This window comes from Canis lupus, chromosome 30 (assembly GCF_011100685.1).
Source record: "Canis lupus familiaris isolate Mischka breed German Shepherd chromosome 30, alternate assembly UU_Cfam_GSD_1.0, whole genome shotgun sequence".
Taxonomy (NCBI): Eukaryota; Metazoa; Chordata; class Mammalia; order Carnivora; family Canidae; genus Canis; species Canis lupus.
In genome coordinates, this window is record NC_049251.1 from 23,824,771 (window position 1) to 23,846,608 (window position 21,838).

Sequence of the window (21,838 nt, forward strand, 5' to 3'; positions counted from 1 at the left end):
TCCTGAGCAAATCTTCAATATCCCATCAAAGTTTCTTTCTCCCTTCTTGTGCTTCTCATTTTTCATGCTTTTCCAACCTGCCCATGATCCAGAACTTTCACACTGTTGTAAGGAAAGCTGACTTAAGAAACTCATACTGAGGGGATCCCTGGGTGGCGCAGCGGTTTAGCGCCTGCCTTTGTCCCAGGGTGTGATCTTGGAGACCCGGGATCGAATCCCATGTCGGGCTCCCGGTGCATGGAGCCTGCTTCTCCCTCTGCCTGTGTCTCTGCCTCTCCCTCTCTCTCTCTCTCTCTCTCTCTCTCTCTCTCTCTCTGACTATCATAAATAAATAAAATTAAAAAAAAAAAGAAAGAAACTCATACTGAGGGATGCCTGGGTGGCTCAGTGGTTGAGTATCTGCCTTTGGCCCAGGGCATGATCCTGGAGTCCTGGGATCAAGTCCCGCATTGGGCTCCCTACATGGAGTCTACTTTTCCCTCTGCCTCTTTCTCTGTGTCTTTCATGAATAAATAAATAAAATCTTTATTTAAAAAAAAAAAAGAAACTCATACTGACAATGCTTCCCCCTTACCACCCTCCTCCCCCATGATATCCCATATCCTCTTCAGACCCAAGGCACCCCTCAACCTCATCAGAGACTTTTTTTTTTAGGAAAATATATATCCACATCGTTAGGAAGCTAACGATGAGTTAACCTCACCCAGCCTCAATTTGGACTTACATAGTAAAAGTAATAGAGTCATCAGGGCTCAACCATGTCCATGAAACCATTGAGCGGAGTTGTGCAAATGTAAGGCAACATTATCTTGATTGTTCAGCAGTCATAGTTCTGGGGACTCCTACTCTCTTGCGCCCTCAGGCCCAACCCACCTGTATAAATCAGCACCCTTGCATATCTCAGATTGCCAATACCCAAGGTCAGAGAATGAAGTGTTGCAAAATACAGCTTGGGAGGAACCTCTTTAGCCATCTATTAGATTTGATTTATAATTAGCCTTTCACCTGAATGCAAACAGTTCTCACTAGTTCTTGCTTGGAAATTATCTGTACTCTTCATTTAGAGGCCCTCACTTCATCCCATTTCCTTAGCGACCCTGGTGTTTGTATTTAACAGACAATACAGAAGTAAGCATTCAGTCCAGCCCTCTCGGAGATATGACAGGTTCCTAAGCACTCAGCTCTAACGTCATCGATCCCAACCTGCTTGACCATCCTCCCCCGCCCTGTCCTGCCCCTGCCCTGGAGGCTTTCAAGACAGACCTTCTTCAACTCCAGGATTTAAGGAACTGAGAACTTCCTCACTAAGAAATGCCTCTTTCTGGAACCCCAACAGTGCTGGTCAGACAAAAAGAACACTGGACAGGAGCCAAGAATCTGGGGCACGAATCCCAGCTCTGATCTTTGTCTTTGGTGTGGCCTTGGCCAGGTCGCTTCCCCACTCTGAGCGATTTCCAGCTGTATCAAAGCCTCCACAATGCTACCAGTTATTCCCTGAGCACTTCTGAGCCTTCTCCGATGCCCCCTCACCTGCCCTACAGCACCCCGCCAAAAACAAAGTGTATGCAACCTTCGGAGGTACTCCTCGTAATTCTGTTTCTCTCCCTATGGGACAGTGTTCTGAACACTGGCAGGATTCACTTGTGTGTGTCATGCACTGAGTGTGGCACCATGATGACTTAGTGCTGGTAAATCAGCCTCACCTTCACAACTATCACAGCTAAACCTTACTGAGCACAGTGTGCCAGGTACTGTTCTATCTCATGAAATCTTCGCAGCAGCGCTGAGGTCATAAATATCACCATCTCCATCTTAACAGGTGAGGAAACTGAGTCTCAGAGGGTAAGCAGAGCCAGGATTCAAACATAGGCAGGCTGGGACCAGGTTGGGCTCTCTTGGGACTGACATCTTTTTCCACAAAGAATACAGATTTCTTGACCGCAGGCCCTATTTCTATTGTACACAGTGAGCATCTGTCAGCATTTGCTCATTAGTATTAGTATTAGGGGAAGGATTAGGCGTCTGTCCTTGGCATTGTAAGTATATGATAAAGCGTAAACTTTATCCTTCTCTTTCCAGAGCAAGTGACATAATACATTATAAAAGATAGAGCCAAAAAAAAAAAAAAAAAAAAGATAGAACCAAACTTACATAGACTCATAGCGTTTGGAAGGAATGTTTTCCCAACTCCCATTTTGCAAATAAGAAAAGGGAAACCCAAAAAGTAAGCAAGTTGCTTCTGATCACAGAGCTCACTCCCTTGCAGCAGAGCCAGGCAAGGAGCTCTGTCCATCAGGAGTTCCGTCTAGGGCAGTGGTTCTCATTGGTCCTCAACCAGAGTGATTTCGCCCCCTCACTGCCCTTCAAGACATTTGATACTGTCTAGGGACATTTTTGGTTGTCACAACAGGGGGCCCCTAGTGAGTAGAGGCCCTGGGGTGCTGCTCAACTACCTACAGAGCACGACACAGCGCCCCTAGCCAATAATCATCCGGTCCCTAATGTCAGAAAACCCTTCTATGGGACTCACCAAATTCCTCCGAGGCTCTCTGCTCCTGTTTGCTTATGTGTAGTCACCTACTGTTGGACACCTTGTCTTATTCATCCTGGGTTCTAGTGCCCAACAAAGTACTTGGCATGGAGTAAAAGCCCCATGAATGAGAAGGAAGGGAGGACAGGGGAGGGAGGGAGGGAAGGAAGGAAGGAAGGAAGGAAGGAAGGAAGGAAGGAAGGAAGGAAGGAAGGAAGGAAGGGGATGACAGGAAAAGATATCTGGCTTTTCTGGTGGACAAAGAAGTCAAACACTATAAATCAAGAGCTGTGTTCATAAAACAGAAGACTATCGACCTCCTGCATGTCTTTCCAGGGAGAGGAGACTAACTCTGAATACCTTAATTACGCCTCAGCATAATTTAGGCCAATTCTAACCAAGTGAATTAAGGAGAGAACCCAACCCTGCTAGAGAGATTTTCCCCTATTAAAGTAAGTCCTGATTGATGGATGTGGTGGAGCCGGCGAGGAGCAAATGCACTACCCTTTTTAAAAATAACTGGTTCCTTAGAGGTGTCCACCGGGAAAATTGCAGCAGTTACAGCTGCCACTGAGGAAGACAGAACAGACAACTCTGGCTCCAAGGCAGCCGAGCTGCGGGGGAGGGCTGGCCAGTGGGCTGGAAATCCAAATAGCCACGCACAGCTCAGGCCTCTGCCCCCAAGCGAATGACAAATGGCGCCCCTGTCAAGCTGGCAGGTGAGACACCCCCCCCCCAACTCTGCCTACCGTGGTGGGACGATCTGTCAGCCACTCATTCTCAGGAATGGATGAGGAAGGGGGACAAGTCGGCCAGTGGCTACTGGGCAAGGAGAGGGGGTGTCTGAGCCCAATGACCTTCTCGGGGAAATGCAGCTCCTGCCCTTTGTGGCAAATAAGGCTCCACAGCCACCTGGAGGAGACCATTGTCTGTGTTTTCATGAAGGTGTGGCGAGCACCAGGAAGCATCCTGCCTTGGAGCATCAGATAGAAGCACCCTTATACATTCCTGCCCCCTCACTCTATACCTCTCCCCAGTGCCCTCATCATGGGAGCCTTCCCCTTCTCCACTGGTGTGCCTCTTCCAGAAACCAAAGGGCGCCTTCCACAGGGTTTTTCCCAAGCTCCACACCAAAGCAATGCTCTCCCCACCCCAGGCCCCGACTGCATATGTGCCTCCCTGGCAGGTGCCTGGCAAGCTCCACCCCCCTCACCCAGTAGGTCAGCCTGTGTGGCCTGCAGCACTGCCACCACCCGCTGGGTCCTCCACTGGGCAGACTTACATGGAGCCCATGGAGCTGATGTTTCAAGACTTCCCTAAGGCCTCTACTCAACCACGCATTCACGATTTTGTACTCCTTTCCCTACACAGGAAATTGTATCTACAACTCAAGCCCCACAGAATCTGGTTCTTTCCTGCCCACAGTGCCTTGCATACGTTGTACAAAATAGGTGCTTAAAAAGGATTGGAGAGATTGAAAAAAAATGGATCCTGAGTACGATCACAATTAATTAGGAATCAGTATTTCCCACAGGCAGGCTCTAATAATTCTTCTTCTGTTGCTGAACCACAAAAACCCAGTGGTGTCCTCTATCAGCTAGTCCAGTGGTTCTCAAACTCCAGCGTGGAGGGCTTATTAAAATACTGCTGGCTGGGACCACCCCCAGAGGGTCTGGCTCACTTAGGTCCACAACAGGACCAAGACTTTGCATTTCTAACAAGTTCTCAGGTGCTGCTGCTGCTGGCCAGAGGACCACACTTTGAGAACCACTGTGAGTCCATGCATTCTCAACAAGGGCGGTGCTGCTCAGGGGAGGTGAAATGTGGTTCTTAGGGAAGGGGACACAGGAATCTTACTCTTTTTATTACAAAGCAGACATACACACAGTGCATAAACAAAGCTGGTGGTGTTAAAATTTCATGGATGGGCAATTAGGAAAAAATGTCTAAAGAGACTCCTTAGGGAGCAATAATGAAAATAAAGCCAAGAATACTGATCTGGCCCAACTTTCTGCTTGGTGCTGAGTCCCCAGTAGCCTGAGCCAGGACCCTTCACCTCCACCCCATGTCTGATGCTGTGAAAGGAGCACTGGATGGGGAGTCAAAACCCCAGGTTCTTTTTTTTTTTTTTTTTTTTTTTTTTTTAAATTCACAAGAGAGACAGAGAGAGGCAGAGACACAGGCAAAGGGAGAACCAGGCTTCCCACAAGGAGCCTGGTGTGGGACCCGATCCCAGGATCCCGCCCTGAGCTGAAGGCAGACGCTCAACCACAGAGCCACCCAGGTGTCCCAAAACCTAGGTTCAAATGCTAGCTCTGCCCAGCAGCCACTGTGGGTTCCTTCCACCCAAATCCACTTTCGTTTGTATACCAAAATAGAGAAGGTAACGTTGACCAGAACTACCCTCGGAGGGGGTGCTATATGTGGTTGGGAAAGATACTTTCGGAGGCTGTTACAAGGCTGGGGGCAGCGAGTCCCCAAACAGCATGTGGACAACGAGAACAGCACACTAATGCGTCCTGCAGTGAGGGTGGGCCTGATGACCCACCTCCTTGCCTCGCTGTGCACGACGGGTGCATGAGAGTGTGCATCCTGGGGCAGAACAGGATGACTGCACACAAGAGAGGCCCGGGTGGCTAGGGGAAGGATGGAGACAGATGGGGCTGGTGGCAGCCCAGGAGAGAGAGAAACGCCTACAACACACACGTCCAGTCCTGCTGTGGGCAGCTTTCTGAGAGGCAGCTGTATAAAGTCTTTCTTCCTCACCCCTGCGATTTCTGCACTAAGTTCCTCGTCACTAAATAATGCTCAAGGAACCGGTGGATTGTTTGGGGGCACAGCCAAGAGGGATCGAGTCTACCTTAATATGTTGGCTCAAAAACAGACTCACACACAGGGACCGTCACACCGCTGTGCTACACTTGTCATCCCTACTACGATTTGCCCAAACCTGGGACCTGTCACTCCTCCTTCAGTCCTCTTGGCCCCCAGAGCCACCAAACCGTGGGATTAAACGAGGCAATCCTCTTCCCCTCCAGCTCTCTGACTTCCTGAGACCAGCTCTCCTGTGTCTCTCCAGGAGGCTTCTAGGTCTCATCTAGGCCTCAGCGCTGGCTCGTGTTGCTTCCCCCTCAAGATGCCTCCTGTGGTCCTCCTCTGCATCTCCAGAGCCACACACCTCGTCCGGGCCTTTCCTACCTCCCCCAGAGAACCAGAGCAGCATCCCCCTTTACAGCTACACTCTTTCTGGAAAAGATTCAAGGCAGCTCAGCATGTGCACTTTCAAATGTCCCAGGGTCCCTACCTGAAGGGCCCTCTTTCTATTTCTCCCACTTTAGGTTTTTTGTTTCTCTTTTCAATTCTACACTCTAGTACTTCTTGGTGATGATGACAGATCTTCTCCCAGAATGACAAGGAACTTAGAAACATTTTCAACTTATTTTTAACGTCTGTGTCAATGAACAAAGAAATCATCGTTGGTGACAGGGTGGGGAAGAAGGAGGAAGGGAACTTAATTAGCTTGAATTTTTACGGGTGCGGGCTGAGCTGGGATGTGACCACATCTGATTGGGTCTAATCACAAGAAGGAAAGGTACGATAAATTGCCACAAACATATTTGCCAGTTTTTACAATGCCATTTTTAAAACTCTCTGCCGAAGCCAATTTCCTCATGAGGAAATTACCGTGCTGAGATCTTTTAGAATAAGCAAACCCCGAATTTCTTTCTTAGCGTAAGGCAGTTCATCAGGCTCTAACACGGTGATTCTGAGAACAGACACCAGTGCAATATTGGAGCTTCTGGCTCTCCACCCTTCCAGAATTTTCCATGCCTGAACTTAGGTAAGGAAACCCAAGGATGACAGGATTAACCAGATATCTGTTAATATATCTTTGGGTTAGAGGGTGGGAGTAAAACCCCAGCTCAGCCCCCATGCCTGGGTAAGCTAGAATTTAATAAAATCTTGGAGCTGTGTGGGCCAAGAGGGAGGCAGTAGCTGAAGGTGCTCGAGGCTGGACCTAAGGCCTGGCTAAGTAACCAAAGGGCAAGGCTGGTGAGTGAGAGACTTGCATGGGCCTTGGTGACAGTACAGCGCCTGGCGTGTGGCAAGAAGGAGCTGACTTATCACGACGTCTTTCTCATTCTTTTCCTCTGCTGTTGCTCTGATGGCCCAGCCCCATCCGGAAACCCATGGGCCCTTTCCCTCCTCTGAAGCCCCGCAGCGCTGTCTACACCTCTCCCACACATCGCTGTACCCCACATTGCTCATCATGCACGGGATCCCCCTCCCCTCCAGACTGTACACACCCGGACAGCAGGCACGACTTACTCGCCTATGTATCCTGAGCACTACCTGGCTCATAGCAGGTGTCAAGCGTGTATTCCATTAAAAGAAAGAAATGTTTGTGGGGCATTATTACTCAGCTCCTGCACTTGCGTTTGAAAATTTTGTGCTCACCACCACGTAAATTTCTCCCTCTTTGGCAAAAACATGGCCATTTAGCTTGCTGACACTCTTGCCAGAGGGTTACACATGTCAAAGTAATCAGCTTCGAGTCACTAATGTGTGGTCATTAGGGTTTAACGTTCCAAAATCAGAAATAAATTTTCTAAAACTAGACTTTCAAGGCTGGAGAAAAGTATAACACGAGTAGGGCATATTTATCCATCCACTTATGTATTCAATAAGCAACTTCTGGGGTGTTCCTAGGCACCAGACAGCATATTGGATGTGCAGTGTATAAAGATGACTAAGACGTGGTTACCACCACCCGGAGACTCTCTCAGCCTGTAGACCTTTCCTATCATTCAGCAAGTATTCAATGGGCCTATGAAACATTTTCCTTGGACAATTTTTTTTTTTTTTTCAGAACAAACACCTCTATCACACCTGCCAGGCAGCACCAAAGATAGTACAAACATAAATAATTTATATGGCTACTTTATGAACATCAACTATTATCTTTATAGTAACTCTTTGAGGTAGAGACAATTAATTAGCTATTATTACAGAAAGAGAATCTCTCTTTTCTTTTTTTTAAGATTTTATGTATTTATTCATGAGAGACACAGAGAGAGAGAGGCAGAGACACAGGCAGAGGGAAAAGCAGGCTCCCTGCAGGGAGCCCGACGTGGGACTCGATCCCAGGTCTCCAAGATCACGCTCTGGGCCGAAGGCAGCGCTAAACCAATGAGCCATCCAGGGATCCCAAGATAATCTCTTTTAAACCTCACAACTGAATGAGGACGATGTTGCTAATCCTGTGACAAAAATGAAGGAGCCGAGGCTCCGAGAAGTTAACTACTTTGCCCAGAGTCACACAGCCTATTTAGTGATAGAACCAGGATTTTATTTTCCCTCTGGGATAAGAGAACTCAGTGTGTTCCTTAAACCGTGAGCAGGACCTGTCACCAGATTTTCCTGCTGTTGATTCAGAGGCTGGAGGAGGATGCCAGAGGCCACGCTTACAGGTCTAAAAGAAGGAGTAGGGGGAGATAGTTTGTGATATGACTTTAGGGGTAACACAGGCCCTAGGGTGACTGGGACACAGGAGACACCAAGGCATCCTAGGCAGGACCCCAGGAGGGCATGGTCTGCATGGGCAGAGCCCTGCATGTGGTCCCCACTCCCATCATCGTTACCTGCCACGCAAACAAGCACCACCCCTGAATGCCTTGTCCCCAGGAGGTCAGGCTTCCAGGCCATCTGCTCAGTGCAGAGTAGGGTGAGGATGAGCTCAGCCTCTGGGGCCCACCAAAGGAACAGGGCCCTGGAGCTGCCCCCGCCACCTGTCTTTGTGAGGCCCCGCACATGCCAGGGACCAAGCGCAGAACAGCGTCTGAGAGCAGAGAGACCAGCAGCAGAACCCATGGAGAGATGGCATATCAGGCCCAGCCTGGGACTCTCCAGGCCCTGGGGACCCACACCCCTCAGAACCCAGGGTAAACTACACACACACACACGACACACACACACACACACACTCCGTAGTCTTATTTCCTCAGGTGGGCATTTTCTTAAGAAAATCACAGTCATACTACAAAGCCCATGTTCTGTATCAAGATCTTATAGGACATAATTTTCAAGAGGAAAAAAGAAAAGATTGCTCAGAAAACCCTGTTCCCTGCAGAACTCCGTACCCCAGTTTGAAATCCTAGTCTGACAGAGGAGGCCAGAATACAGCCCCTGTAGCATCCTAGTTACGGTAAAATGAGCTCCATCTGGGCCTCCCAGAAACCCCAGGCCCCTTGGCTTCAATGTCTCCTTTGCAGTGAAGTCATTCCAGCCCCATCTAGGGCAATAACCTCTCAGGGCAGAGGAAAATAAATACGCCATTGTCAGAAACCACAGGGCTGAAGTGATGACAGCTGCCCCTTCTAAATTTTTCTTTTTTATACCTGTGACCAGCCTTGGATCTTTCAGAAAAGAGATGGTGTCAGAGTCTCAGGCAGGCAATTCTTCAAGTCAAAGCTACAAAGATATTCCCACTATATCCAGTTCTATCTCTGGAGGTCAGCCGCCCGCACCCCCTCCCAATGTCAGAGGGGGCCTTGGGGTGGCCAGGTGAGGCCGAGCAGAGTGGGGTCCGAGGACTGCACTGTTGTCTCCATCAGCTGTGAGGCTCCGGGTTGGTCTCTCCTCGCTGGTCTCAACAACTCATTTTCTAGTTGTTTTTTTTTTTAGATTCTATTTATTTATTCATGAGAGACACAGAGAGAGAGAGGCAGAGACATAGGCAGAGGGAGAAGCAGGTTTCCTGCAGGGAGCCCAATATAGGACTCGATCCCAGGACCCTGGGATCACAATCTGAGCCAAAGGCAGATGCTCAACCACTGAGCCACCCAGGCATGCCGTTTTCTAGCTTTTTGGTTGTTAAGAACAAATTTTGGATTGTTTTCCCCTTCTCCTTCTCCTGGCAGTTTCAAAGGTATCAAAAGACAGGAAATTTCTGCCATTGTCAGAAATGAGACCAAAATAACATGTTACCATCAAACATCAGTGTCCTTGTCACCAGAAGGCTGCACACCGAGAGGAACTGACCTCTAAGTACTACAAGGGAATCAAATGGCCCTGTTAACTCAACACCAGGAGAGCCAGGCGAGCTGTACCCTGTCTTGTAAGGCCTGTCGTGGGGGGCACCTCAGCTGGTTAAGCATCTGACCCTTAATTTTGGCTCAGGTCAAAATCTCAGGGGTCCTGGGATCCAGCCTCATGTTGGGCTCCCCACTCAGTGGAGAGTCTGCTTGAAGATTCTCTCCCTCTGCCCCTCCCCATTCCATAAAATAAATATATAAATAGAAATTATAAGGCCTGACATGCTTCTGATGGCCAAGAAATGATCTCCCGGTTCTTAGGTGGCACCAAGGACACAAGCACAGTCGGAGGAAGACTAGAGCTCACATAGTCAGATATTTTAATTCATGTGAGCCTTCCAAACCAGAGCCACACAGATGCTAGAAGATCCACTGAGGCAGAGAAGGAAAATTGCTCAGACGCTGGTCATCAGAGGGTCCCCAACTTTCTTCAGGAAAGCCTGGTGTGAGAAGCTGCAAGAGAAAGCCAGTCCCCAAGTAAGAAGGGACCAAACAGGCAGGAAAGCCACTAGAAAGCTATTCGGGTGCTAGGCCAGGGTTGGACTGATGCAAAAAGACATAGACTCACGTGCTGACCTGACCTGAGCCTCTGCTCCCAGGGCCACACACACACAGAGCCCCCTCACCTCCACCCTCCCCGCCTCTCACTAATCAGGTGGCCTCTGCAGGTCACACAGTCCTGAGCCTCAGCTCCTTCATCTAATGAAAGACTGATCTACTTCATAGGGTTGTTGAGAGGATTACATGATATAACATACAAAAAAGTGTTTCCAACAGGGCTTGGCACATAGTAGGTGCTCAGCAGTTGCTGGACGGGAAGTCTGGTGGGCAGGGATCTCTATGAGGTGGGATCACATTCCATGAGTGAGCGTAAAAGTAGACAGTTCGCATGACCCAATCCATTGCCATTAGAATTGCCTCCCTTTATTGTACCAAGATGTGTTTCCTTCATACTCCACCCAGCCTCATACCAGCTTTTCTCTTCTTTGGCTAACTATGCCTTCAGCTGGTCCTCAGGTGACATGGTTGCCAGTCCTCTCACCCCAAGGTCAGTCGGCTTGGAACAAGCTCAGGTTGCTTAATGTCCAGCTCTCCAGCCAGTTTCCACTCAAACCAACAGTCCAAGGCCAAAACCATCACTCCCATCGCTGAGCATCCACTTCCATTCCCGGGACTTCAGATCGGCATTTGCAGGGCTGCAGGCCGCCCGTCAGCTCTGCGGGAGCCAAGGCCATGCAGCCCCTTGAGCCCCCCATTCACGGCAGGTGGCTGTTGCCTCCTTTGGCCAGCCCCCACCCAGGCCTCCGAGAGAGGACTCCAACTTCTCAGTCTCCTGACACAGCCAGTCTGGAGGGAATGCCACCTCAGCTGCAATCCATTTCCCTTGACCCTGACCTCATGGAATGCGCCCTGCCTCGATTGCTCCTGGACCACTCTACAGCACCTGCCCCCCCTTGTATCACCTGTCTCCCCTGCTCTGGTCTCACACAAACACCTGGGTGGGACTCCTATCCCCAGGACCTGGCTCTCCTTAGCCCCAGAGAGGAGAGACCATCTAGGAGAGAGATGGCCACACTGCCCATGGCATCGTTGGGGACTAGGGCGTTGTCTTGCTGCCTTCGTTGATCTTTAAAACCATGGCTAGGCCACAACCCAGAAATAGAAGCCACACCCAGCCTGTGTGGGATCGGCACACTGGCTCAGCTCTGCCACAACTGAAAGGGCACATTTCCACAAAAGACACTCGACCAGCTGTTCCAGGACAGCCTCTGCTGGAGGGACAGGCCCTGAGCAGGGCGGGGGCCTGAAGAAAAGGCACAAGAAAGGGGACCCAGGCACCTTCCACTCCCCCTACATTCCCAGTCAACTGCCCTCAACTCCGAATCCAAGCCCCTAGCTTCTGAGAAACCCATGCAGGCGGCAATATTCTTTTTCTCCAGATGATACGAACCACTGAGAGGCCCCCCGATAAAGCAGTAGTGTTCTTCCTAGGGACACAGGCTCCTATTGTGCTCCGCGCCAAGCTGGCTGTTTCTCGACTCCCACCCAAGCCCTGCTGGTTTCCTCCACCCCCCACCTCTGCTGAAGGCAGACACCACGGGCGTGTGGGGCCAACAAGCAAACACCACCATGTTTCCCTGTACCCATCCACTCAGAAACAAAATTGGTTTTCACTATGGCGAAACTGTTTGGAATCCCTTCTTTTTTTTCTCTTACCTTCCCAAGTGTCTTTTTAACCAAAAGTGAAAAGTATATCTGCTTTCTTTTTTGTCTCTTAAAAAAAAAAATTAAATCAGTATAAGCCACACTAACTTGGCTTGACTGAACTCACTATTAAACATACAATTGTGATCACCCCTCTTCTTGAAGTGTGACCTGTCCTCTGCCTGCAGGTCACATGACATATCTATGGTTGCATCACTTCTTTGAATCACACCTCTCCTCTCACTCCCAGAAAAGTACACGGACTTGCCTTACTTGGATAACCAAAAGGGTTCACCAAAGCGGCACCTCCTAAAATAAGGAGAAAATAGTGGTCCCTGGGATGAATTTCAGCTTCTGGAATTCTGGATTGCAGAAAGGACAGCTTACCAGTAGCTTTAAAACTTAGACTCTAGGGGATCCCTGGATGGCTCAGCGGTTTAGTGCCTGCCTTTGGCCCAGGGCTTGATCCTGGGGACCCAGGATCAAGTCCTGCATCGGGCTGCCTACATGGAGCCTGATTCTCCCTCTGCCTCTCTCTCTCTCTCTCTGACTCTCTCTATGTCTCTAATGAATAAATAAATAAAATCTAAAAAAAAAAAAAAAAACTTAGACTCTACCAAGCACTGCCACCTTTTCGTCAGTGAAGCCCAGCCCAGCATCCCCAAAGCAGTAGGAAGTTCGGCCAGTTCCTTTCATGACAAGTGATCTGAGCACAGGCCTAGTGCTCAGTGGTCACTGCAGGGGGGGGGGGGGGGTGGCGAGGGCAGCCTTAACACGCCTTGGTAAAATGGGAAATGCCTTCCCTAGCTCCCTGCTTTTCTGTTTCTTGCCCACCCCCTTTCCTTTGAACTAATGTGTTAATATGGGAACACTTGTATGCATCACCTTTGCTCTGAAATGAAGCTCTATTCTTCCCCAGATGCAATGCTGGGAGCTGAGGGAGCATCTTTAAGGCTGAAGTTGTCTCTGAAAAGATTCTCGTTAGTCCTGGCTTCTTTAATGCCTTTTTCTCCCCATTCTTTCTTGCTCCCTGTCCAGCCCCATGTGTGAAGAACCAATCAACATGTCCTGACCCTGGTGAAAGAACTGTGGGGTTTTAACCCTTCACTCTTGCTACTTTTTCTCACCATTCTACGCATCTTCCTTTCTTCCTCCCTGGCTTCTCAGGCCTGCTCTCTCTTGAGTGCAAGTGGCAGCCAGTCCTCCTCCTTTCACGACACCCCAGAGCATTTGTGTCCAGTCCTAAATCAAAGCAGATCACGTGTGATAATTCTTTTGGTAACTGCCAAAACGACTAATGAACCAAACCAAGCCAAATGAAGTACAATAAAGAAAATATGTGGGGGATGGTGGGGACATGTTATCGGAATCCTCTCTTTGCTATTTACTCAAATCCACAAGTGTTCCTCTGTGTTGTGTGGAAATACATCATTCTATAGCCAATGGTTCAGATAGGATAGAATATACCAGATTCAACACCTTGCCTTCTTTCCAAATGATGAGCCACATTTGTTATCCCAAAATGCATTGTTGGCCCAAGTCTTCCCAAACATCCGTAACTTCTGTTGGACATTCCACAAATCTCGGGTTTTCTGAGTCAGTAAAGAGTGATTGACAAAGCCGTGGCTAGAGAATCAAAAAGACTTAGACTGGAATTCTAGACGAGCCATCCACTAGCTATGGAAAGGTGACTCCTTCTGAGTGTCAGTTGCCCCGTGTGCAAAGGGAAGTAATGCCATCCAATCCAAGGGTTTGTGTGAGGAATACATGATACATGCCAGCCTAGTAGGTGTTCAGTAAATATATATATTCTCCTTCAAAGTTCATTTCTTGCCATCACTGGCATAACCCTAGTTTTTCCATGCCTTTCTAAAGCATAAAAGTCATACTGTGACTTGCCAGTTCTCAGCAAGCCGGGGCCCTCATGGACTCTGAGTGCTTTACCACGTTGTTCACAGGGAAGCAGCCCTGACTCCTATACGCCCCAGCTTACATTGCCTGGTGATCAAGAATCACTCCTGTCACCACCTGATAGAATGTCTGTGTTCGGAAACTGAGAAGTGTTATATGCAAATACTTCCTAGTGTGATAATGAGAATTCTATCAATGGAGTCGACCATATCTTTTCCCGTCAAAACTTAGTCCTTGTAATTGGTATCACCAGTTACATGAATTCGGAACAAAGGAGTTTTTAAAAACAGCAGAGCTATTTATATACTATTTTATTTCCATAAGACTTCAATCAATTCCACAGTTAACAAAAATATACAAGTATAGGATTCTATTAATTCCTTCATTCATTGGACACATATTTATTGAGAACTTTCTATATACCAAGAATGCACTAGGTGCTGGGCCCATAGTGGCAGACACAACAGACAAGAACTCAGCTCCCTGGTAGTGCTGACACTATTTCATCAATTCCAAAGCATGCAGTTCTTCATATTTAAAATATGTTCAAAATTAAAAGATATCTTACAAACGCTGGGGCCAAGCCGTGGCTGTGAGATTGATCAGAAGTGCTCATATTATCATCACTTCAACTGAGTTTTGTGCATGGTTGGGACTCCATGGGTCAAGCTTCATTGCCAGTTAAAATCTTTTTGCAAAGACCAATCTATGATTTGCATGTAAAAAGGGTTGGAGATGATATGAAGGCATACATCTGACATTTATTATTGGAGAAATGACAGTTATCCCATAATTTTTTACAAAGTAACAAACAAGTGTTTTATGGGAAGATAATCACAGTATAGGGAACAGTGCTTTACCGATGCATGTGCAAAAGGACTGTCCATTATGCTCTAAGCAAAGCAACTGGCAGGAGGAAAATACCAAACCTCTAGAAGAGACGAAAGAAATCTCAAAGCAATGAGAGGCTACTGTGACCGATTCATGCATGACACAGGACTATCATTAAGGCATCATGTCACATCTTAATTTGTAGCTGCCTTTTTTTCCCTTTTTAGTGGTATATAAAGCAATGGTGTATCATACTAACCATGGTATGTTAGGGTCAATGAAATACCGTCATAAGCAAGTAAGCAAGACAAAATCATTCCACGTCTTGAAAAATGTCATGAAACAATCAGCAAAATGCTAATAGGGAATTACAGAGCAACCTAATTTGTACAGAGAAGTCAAGGAAGGCCTCCCTGAGAAGGTAGGTAGAGTTGAGGAGAAGCCAGCCCTGCAAAGACCCAGCAGAGCACTTCAGGCAAAGGGCAGAGCTAGCATAGAGACCTGAGATGGGAAGGTGTTCTGGATCCTGGGAGGATTTCGCCCCTGGTTGTAAGGTCCTGGTCTTCTTAGAAGCTCATAACAACATCATGAGGCCACAAGCAAGTCCTACACATAGCTAACCTGACATCCAGCAAGCTTTATAATAAAAAAATTATAGAAATATTTATTATACTTCATCCTGATAAATATGTAGAGTTTAATATTGTCTAATTATTCTAGTAAAGGCAATGCCCGTTGGCATCACCACCCACAAGGAAACTCAATAGTAAATAATTATGAGGGGAAGGGAATGAATACCCAATTCAGAGAAGACAAATCTCACTTTTCTGCCCTCTTTAGCTTGAGTGTGTCATTCTCTGGCATTGTCCTATGCCTCATCTTGGCGTTATTCGCAACCATGTATTTTGCAGAAATGCCACAAATCCCTTCAAACCAAAGGATAGTTTGGGTCAAGCGATTTCCAGGAGTTTAGAACTAAGTGAACCTCAAATTTACCAGTATACTGATAAATATACTGGTTAATTTTCCATAGTCAATATGTCTGCTGCTATATTAGTTTCCTTACATTCAAACACCTAGAACGCCCCTCCAGAGCTCGCTTTCAAAAGCTTGTCCTTTTATATGTGATGGTATTCTTTTTACAACATCTAGGAGGCACATACTAAGTAAGCTCCATTGACAGACAAAAAAAAGTCAAGCCAGGCAGGACAAGTCACTTGCCCCAGAGCACCCAGCTGGTCAGGGCAAAGACTACAGCCCAACTCAGGACTCTTTCATTTACTTAAGTAGGTCATGTGACCTCAAAGCCAGGCGAGGTGTAAATTGGGGTTGCCAGATAAAATACGAGACATTCAATTAAATCTGATTTTCAGATAAATAATGGATACATTTTGATATGTGTGTCCCAAATACTGTATGGGACATACTCATATTAAAAAAGAGTATCCATTACTTATCTGAAATTCATATCTAACTGGATGTCCTGTACTTTGATTTGCTAAACCTTCCAGTTAAATGGATGTAGACTATTCCTTCCCATTGTTCTCTCCTGTTGCACCAGCCTGTATAGTCAATTGTACCTCATCATGAAGGATTCTAGCTGCTCCAGACCTCTTTTCCGTCTACACACGAGTTTTCCCTCCCCACGTGTTAGAGTGGAGTTGTATGTGTACTGTTCTTACGGATGCAAAGCTTGCACTCCAAACTGGGCTGTCCACTCCGTGTGCTATTCTTACTAGCACATTTTATATAAGGGGACTCCGCCTCTGTGGCTGGAGAAAAGAAGTAGTGAAATGGCCAAAAGAGCATTAAGAGAAATAAGGAGCAAGGAAATTCCTGGGTATTTCACTAACTCAGTGCTCATCCCCAAACAGATTGACTCGGCTGTCCTTCAAGGAATAGCACCTACTCGGGACCAAAGGGTACCACACCGTGAAGGCTCACTGTTAGGATTTTCCTAGTACCAGACAGGCCTGATTTCAAATCCATGTTTTCCCACTGACTGGCTGGGGGACACTGAGCAAGTGGCTGAGCCTCCGCTCTTCCATCTGTTAAAGTGAGGTGCTAAAGCCTCCCATGCGAGGCTGTTGGGGGATTGAATGAAATTACTTTGCAGAATGCCTGACTCTTAGCATTCTGCACTGAATGGGCACTTTATTATATGTCTGTCTTCCAGTCTGGCCCTGCCTTGGTAAGACAGCACAGACATACCATACGGAGGACAGGCACGTTCTCTTTGGCTCAACAACCTCCTGCAGCTTCCTAACCAGAGACTTGCTGGCACCTTGAATTCTCCTCCCAGGTAAAAAACCAGCCAGCCGAGTGGCACAGAGGTGTGCCCACAGCATGTTGAGTACTGACCCAAGCTGAGAGGGAGCGGAGAAAGCCTCCTTTCGAATCATGGTTGTGTGACCAGCTGCAGCCCAGCCTATGCTCATCTGAGGCTTGCACAGGCTCTTCTGCAGCAGAGACAACAGCTTTCATAGGGAAGATTGTCTCTTCACCCGCATCATTCCCATAGAGAAAAATGATGCCCTGCATGTTGCCCTGAGTCTCCTCACTGTCCCAACCACAAAAAAACTTACATTCGTTTCTTTAATCTATGGGCATGTGAACGAATAGAAAGCAAAACCGTCCATGTGCCAGGCACTGTGCTAAAGAGTTAACAAAATTCTTATCTCATATAAAGCGCTGTTATAAAGTCATGAGCCTTGACCTTGTCTATTTTATTTCCGGTTTTATTCCTAGTATCTAGCCTAGCATGTGACTTCTTAATATACGTATATTCTTTTCATTCTCCCTATGTTATATATATGAATTGATGAATGAAGGAATCAGTGACTACATGAGAGGATATCAATGAAACCCCTGGCACATAGCTGGTACTCAATAAATAGCAGCTTCTTCCCTTGTTTTTCTGTTTTCCAACTTGCCCCTGCCTCAGCAGGACATCTGGACACACCTCAGAATGCAAGGACCTTATTCAATTCAGTGCTGTCATTCAGTTCATAGATGAGGAAGCCGAGGTTTTGAGGAGGTTACATGAGTCAGCAAAAGTCATAAGGCCACTGGGGGAGCAGGCCTGGGACTGTGGCTCCCTACTAGAAACTTCCCCAAGTCTGCAGAATAACTATACCAACACAAATGGCTATCCCACTTAGTCCAGTTTCCGATGACCTGCACCAGGCAGACCCAAACTCAGTGGCCCAAAGGCCCACAGACAGCTGACCTGAAATATAGCGAGAATGGCACATGGTGAGGGGCATTTCAGATGGAGTCCATACAGACAACAGCACTCCCCTCCAGGTAGGCCTCAGCATACAGAGCACTGACACACAATATCTCATCTCAGCACCTCAACAACCACACCTGGAAGGCATTATTATGACGCATATTTTACAGATGGGGGAGGCAGTTGGAATTGGTTAAGAGACTCCCACTCCCCCGCAAGGTCACTCAGCTAATGCCTGCAGAATCAAAACTAGAACCCAAGACTCCTGACTGCCCATCCTGCTTTCCCTCTGCACTACATGAAATGGTGCAAAATATGAATTCAGTGATCATCCACATTCATGTGGAATTCTGGCTGAGATTTCCAAGCTGTCGATCCACCTCAAAGGTATCCTCAGTCTTCCTCCCTTATTCTTTTCTAGTTCCTGGGGAGGGAGCGTGGTAAAAGGAAAGTACCCAAATCCTCATTAAATGCAAGGCACGAACTCCAGGAAATGTGGGCAATAAGTCATCTCACTGCGCTACCCTGGGGCTTTCCAGTGAGGATGGCAGATGCTACAGGAACATGAATGATAAATACCATACCCCCAGGGTTTAGGTTCCCATGGGAAAGGTATAGGTGTGGCTGACTTGTGACAGGCAGGACCCACTCTGGTCACAAGCACAGTCTGTTCGTGGTTTGTAGAACTAAGAGCAGTAAGGCTAGAGTCAGGAGAACAGACAGTGGCAATATGTATTAAGAGTCTTTAAAGTTCAGGGCACTTAACCAATTAATTCCACTTCCAGGAATTCATTCAAAAAGGTATTCATCCGGGATGTAGAAAGAGGCCCATAAATAGAACTGCATCACAGTGCTGTTTACATTTGGAAGGGGAAAAAAAAAAAGTGGGCTTTTTTTTGGTCAAAGAATTCCAGAACAGCCACACAACTGGAGTTGTCCACCGCCACTGAAGCCAATTAGTGATGTTGCGGGGAAATGTCCAAGACGAAATATTAAGTTGTAACATATGTGTATATTTATGTACACCTACATATACGCACACATGCAGACATGTCGCATTTTAAAGACTCAAAAGAAACCATAATACGATGGTTATCTCTGATGATGGGATTACAGGTTATTTCAGGTCTTTTTCTTTATACTTCCAGTATCTTTCTCTATTTTTTAAGTTTCCTACAATGAACATGTATTCCTTTCTGAATTAAAAAAAAAAAAGTTTGAGTTAGGCTTTTTTTATTTGTTTCATTTTGCCTTTTTAAAAAATTTTTTATATTTTATTTAAATTCAATTTGCCAACATATAAGACCCAGTGCTCATCACATCAAGTGCCCTCCTTAATGCCCCTATCCCTTACCCACCTCCCCTTCTGCAACCCTTTGTTTTGTTTCCCAGAGTCAAGAATATCTCATGGTTTGTCTTCCTCTCTAATTTTTTCCGGACTCAATTTCCTTCCTTTCCCTTATGGTTGATTTTAAGAGAGAAAAGGCCATCTAAATGAGAGGCAGGGATAGATGTGAAAAAATGAGGATAGGGTCTTGGAGCCAGGAGAGAAGCCAGGAAGGAACGTGAATGAAAGACCAGGAGACAGCCTGGAAAAGCCGCAAGGATCGAAGGCTGTGGGGATAACTTCTCTAGATCCAACAGTCTTTTAAGAAAGCAGATGGAGGCTTAGACCTGTCCTATCGTATCTTTGAGTGGCCTGGCCACGTAACTGGAGCGGTGGCAGATGCATGCGTCCCGAAACAAACAGGGGCTGAGGGTTGGCTGCGCAGAGTATCAGGCGGGGGGGGGGGGGGGGGGGGGGGGGGGGGATGAAAGAGGAAATCATGGCCTCTGTCTTTGTCCTCAAAGAGCTCACAGTCAATGTGAGGAAGTGAGCCAGGCATAAAAGAGGACCTATCCCAGTGAGGCTCACCCCACAACATCCTGCAGACCCCACTGCAAAAGTTCCATCTTTGACCTCCAGTAAATTAAGCAAAACAGAAAACACCAACCAAAACAAAACAAGCATCCAAAAAACAAATGCATAGAAAAGGAGACACAGAGCAGCACAGAAAAGGAAAACGAAAACAAAAACTCCAAAGTGATGACTGTCTCATCCCCAAGGACCTTTCTGAGGCATCCTAACATGGAAGAAGTCAATTCTTTCACAGCCCACAACCCCCAGATTCCACTTGGCTCAGCCTGGAATCAAGGAGTTCATTTAATGGAAGCTTAGCAGATTCAGATTTCTCTAAAATTCCACATCCCGCTCTGCCAAGAAGCTGTTTTGAAAGCTGACACTCTCTTGATGTGAATTTGCAGCCTGCCCCATTAACAGGGCTTCACTCAGAAAACATTTTTAGATCGACCCCGTTCCAGACACTTGCTCCCAAGGACAGACTAGGAGAAATTCTGCACCAGCTCAAACCTTTCTGAGCTCTTTGATGATCAGAAACGAGGGAAAATACTAGAATGAATTTGATTAATCCAAATAATTCTCAACAGCCTTCAAAGCCAACCGTGCAGCTCATGCAGAGTAGGCCCCATGGCCCTGATTCCTAATAGCCAGGCCAACCCCTTAAAAACAAACAGATCTCAGAACAATGGGGGGAAGCGTTAAAAATCAAAGGTAAAAAAGAAAAAGGAAGAGGAAGCAGATAGCTGAATGAAGGGGAAAGAGGATTGGAAAACTGGCTGCGATTAGCGTGCCTTATAAAAAGAAAAATATGAGGTATTCAAATGGCACAGCCCCCTCCAGGAAGCCCCCGGCGGTCACTCTTGTGCCACTAAGCAGTCTGCAGAGACCCCGAGGCAGCCAGCATCTGGGCCCTGTCTCGGCTCCCACTCACGAATGGCTGAGCGCAGTCCTCACCATATGCAACCGCATCTCTCTTGGGCTGGGTGGGAGGGGCGTCCCCGTTTCCAAACCTCAGAGCCATTTGCTCTCAGATAAACAAACAGCTCCCCAGCCTTTGCCAACCTCGCCCAGCCGGAAAGTCGTAATGCTGAATTAGTAGCATCTCAATCACTTCTGTGACAAGGCGGTGACAAGCTGGAATATGATGAGTGGAGCACTCAGATGTTGTTACAGGAGAGAGGAATGAAGAGAGAAGGATAACAGAGGGGTACAGTAATAATGATCATTGTAATGGGCCCCATTTACATAAATTTATAATTGCCAGGACAACAAAGTGAGCAAGAGCACCTGTTTGCAGACAGACAGACAGACCCGAGACGGAATTCTAGCTTCCTCCACTCGTAGCGGTGTGACCTTGAGCAAGTCTCCTCGACCTTTCTAAGTGTTGGTTTTCCCATCTGGTAGAGGTGGACAATGATCTATCCCTACTTCGTTAAGATTGTTGAGGAGTGTGAATGAAATAGTGTCGGTAAGGAATTTGCACAGCATTAGAAGTAATAACCAGCGCTCGTACGACTGGCATTGGAAGTAGTGTTTCTAGTATTTCTGCTAGCTTTGAATGAAATGAAAACTATTTCATTTCACGTTTGCCTCATGTAGGAGAGATAGTTTTAACCCTACTTGGCTGAAAATAAAACAGAGACCGAGGAAGACTAAATGTCTTTCCAGTTAAATATAAGAAGTTAATAGGGAAACAGGGACTGGGCTACTTTCCTAATGCTTCGGTAGCAGATCACTATAGATTTAGCAGCTTAAAATAATACAGGTTATTACCTTCCAGTTCTAGAAGTCAAAAGTCCTAAAATCACGGTATCAAGAGGGCTGTGTTTCTTCTAGAGGCTCAGAAGAGAAACACCTATTTCCTTGTCTCCTTCAGTTTCTAGAGGCTATCTGCACTCCTTGGTTCATGGCCACTTCTGACATCTTCAAAGTCTGCAGCCTCTCTCTTACAAGGACCTGTGCAACTGTACTGAGCCCATCCAGACAATCCAGGACAATCTCCCCATCTCCAGATCCTTAACTTAATCAAATCTGCAAGATCTTTTTTGCCATATAAGATAAAATTCACTGGCTCTGAGGGATTGGGGCATGGGCAACTTTGGGAAGAGTCATCATCCAGCCTACCCCAAACGGAA

The 21,838-nt window shown here is 47.0% G+C and overlaps 1 protein-coding gene across 1 annotated transcript in view; it reads left to right on the forward strand.

Annotated features, from left to right (window-relative positions):
• The window catches only part of LIPC (lipase C, hepatic type), a 151,640-nt gene that overhangs the window by 74,505 nt on the left and 55,297 nt on the right, over nucleotides 1-21,838 (forward strand). The window lies entirely within an intron of this gene.